The sequence below is a fragment of the Oryx dammah genome, unplaced genomic scaffold, assembly GCF_014754425.2.
Source record: "Oryx dammah isolate SB20612 unplaced genomic scaffold, SCBI_Odam_1.1 HiC_scaffold_17, whole genome shotgun sequence".
NCBI lineage: Eukaryota > Metazoa > Chordata > Mammalia > Artiodactyla > Bovidae > Oryx > Oryx dammah.
Window position 1 is genome coordinate 44,891,137 of NW_024070201.1, and position 3,258 is coordinate 44,894,394.

At 39.3% G+C, this 3,258-nt stretch overlaps 1 pseudogene; it reads left to right on the plus strand.

Moving 5' to 3' along the window:
- Window positions 1-2,126: 2,126 nt before the first annotated feature.
- Window positions 2,127-3,017, plus strand: LOC120876523 (annotated as a pseudogene).
- Window positions 3,018-3,258: the final 241 nt, after the last annotated feature.

Here is a 3,258-nt window from a genome sequence, read left to right on the forward strand (position 1 = left end):
TCTGATAGAGTACAATATGCCTTGGCCTCCTTTCCAAAGATTTTATGTTGTTCTTTAAGGATTTTTCTTTCTTTCCTGTTTTGTGATCTTCCTGTGCTTATATTTTTGGGAAGAGGAAAGCAGATGTTATCTGGTGTGACTCCTTTTCTGGGAAGGCATTCATAAATTCCAAAATGTTCTGAACTAAAATGGGAACCCATGGCCTAAGAGGATCTATTTCAGTTTGCAAATTTATTGATGGAAATTTTTACCACCTATGATAATTAAAGAATATTTGCTCAAAATAAGTTATTCTCTCAGCATGTATTAATAATTATCATATTTCTTGAGAACCTACTGAGATAGTTTATGAAAATGTTCTCTAGTCCCCAAAGCTTGGTTTTATCTACATTTTATAGATACATGGACTCAGAACTTAATAAGTTTGTCCAGGTTACAGAGTTGACAAGGAACTTATCAGGCTACAAAGCTCATTTTCTTTCTACTATGAACCACTTGCCTTTTAATTTTACTTTATTTTTCAGGCACTGGGAATTCTGATTTAATGAAATCTGCATGACTATTCTCTGATACCTGATTTTTGCTCAACACTGGGCTAGGGGAAAGGGAAGACTTCTAAATATATAATGGCAGAACATAAAGGAAGGAGGGATTCTTTTCCAAAGAGGGTAGAGATGACAAGGTCTTGGAAAAGTTGCATTCTATCTAATAAACAGGATATTCCTACCCTTTTCATGTGTTTCTGCCTGACTTCCTTTATAGGGCCACTGGAATCTCCTATAACAGTTTCTCAACCTCACTACCATTAACATCTTTTGCCAGACGATTATTTGGGGGACACTGTCAGTACACTGTATGATGTTCAGTGACCTTCCTGGACTCTGCCCACCACATGCCATTAGAACCTCAATCTTCCACAGCTGTGACAATATGGCCTTGGACATTGCCAGATGTCCCCAGGGGAGCATATTGCCCCAGTTGAAACCAATTTCAAAGCCTTAACCTCTACTGCTGTATATACGATTCATCAGCCCTTCTCCATGTTATTACAGAGTAATATCAAAGAAACAGAGTAGACAGCTCAAGAAAAGGCAGCATATAAGACAAGAAATATAACTGTGAAGGGAAACATTCAGTGAAGATTATTAGGACAACTTGTAAATAATTCAGACAAAAATTAGTATCCTCACATAATAAATCTCAGATACATAAATCAGTATATTGTTAATACTTCAAAGTAGACTGGGATAAAGCAGAGCATATTCATTACATTTTAGGAGATTAGGAATTTCGCAGCTTGGGAAAATTAAGGGAAATGATCAAGAATCAGGATAACTATCAGGAGATACATTGTTAAATATGTTGAAAATAAAACTTCTTGTCCATAGGAAGTCAAATGCAAAAAGTAAACTGAAAACAGCTAATGTTTATAGGAAATTTGACAAACAAAGGGCTGAAGTTTAAATTAGTAAAACCACTTTAGAACTGTTGGCATTAACTACTAATGAGGGTTCCTTGGAGAAACTGTTGATTCTAGAGCTGAGGCTGGGAGTATATGAGCTGAGAGTCTAGAGCTTCTTGTTATGCCAGAAAGTAAGGAAAGGAAAAGGATTAGGTACATCAGAAATACACAAGATCAAACCCAAAAGAGCTCCCAGTGGCAAAAGTAAATAACATTGTATTGGATTATAACCTAAAGGATAAAACAAGTGTCTATAAATCCAAACTGATAAAAATAAATTAATGGGGGTGGGGTGGGGGGAGACAAATCTTACAGAAGAATTCCAAATACTTTTTGTAGCAGTTTCCTCCTCTAGGAGGTAGATCTTACCCCCAGCCCACTACCACCTAGGAGTGTGAACCATGAGGAAACCTGACAAACACTGGTGATTAAGGTTAATATCATCAACCGTAAGTCACCACTGACAGTATGTACCACTGATGTGATTGATGGGAAAGGCTTATTAACCACTGTGATATTCTTCTCCTAAATCCGTAATCCCAGTCTAACCATGAGGAAAATATTAGACAAACTTAAATGAAATGCTACAAATACCTGGCCAGTACTTCTCAAAACTATCAAGATCAAAAATAAGGAAAGACTGAGCTCTTTCCTATCTTGCAAGATGGCGGGTGAAAAGGCTAAGAAGCCAGATACTAAGGGTAAAAACCCCAAAGCCAAGAAGGCTGATGCTGGTGAGAAAATTTAAAAAGTGAAGAAGGTTAAGAAGGGGAAACCCCACTGCAGCTGAAACCCTGTCCAGATCAGAGGAATTGGTAGATATTCCCAATCGGCTATGTGTTACAGAAAGGCTTGTACAAGAGGAAGTACTCAGTGGCGAAATCCAAGGTTGAAAAGAAAAAGAAGATGCAGGTTCTTGCTACTGTCACAAAAGCAGTTGGTGGTGACAACAATGGTGGTACCTGAGTGGTCAAACTGCGCAAAATGCTTAGGTATTATCGTACTGAAGATGTGCCTGGAAAGCTGCTGAGTCATGGCAGAAAACCCTTCAGTAAGCTGGTGAGAAAGCAGGGCACCAGCATCACTCCAGGGGCCATACAGATCATCCTCACTGGGCATCACAGAGGCAAGCGGTCACTGTCCTGAAGCAAGCCGGGCAGTAGCTTGCTACATGTGACTGGGCCTCTGTCCCTCAATCAAGTTCCTCTGCACAGAACACACCAGAAATTTGTCATTACCACCTCCTCTAAAATTGATACCAGTGGAATGAAAATCCCAGAACATTTCACTGATGCTTACTTCAAGAAGAAGCTATGTAAGTCTAGGCAACAGGAAGGTGAGATCTCTGACCCACAGAGGGAGAAATAGAAGACTACAGAGCAGCACAGGCTGATCAGAAAGGGTGTGGACTCAAATTCTGCAAAGAATCAAAGCTGCTCCTCAGCTCCAGGGCTACCCCCACTCTGTGTTTGCTCTCACAAATGGAATTTACCCTCACCAAGTAGTGTTCTGAACTTCTTACAAAGAGCCTAATTAAGTAACTTGTACATCCACCCCCACCCCCCCCAAAAACCCCACAAAACTAAAAAAAAAAAACAAGGAAAGACTGAGAAACTGTTACAGACCAGAGAAGACTAAGGAGACAAGATGCCTAACGGCAATATGGTGTCTTGGAAAGGATTCAAGAGCAGAAAGAATACCAGGAAAAATATTGTGAAATCTGAACTAAGTGTGAAGTAATAGTTTTAGTTCATATCTTTGCTGTTACAAATATACTACAGTAATACAAGATGTTA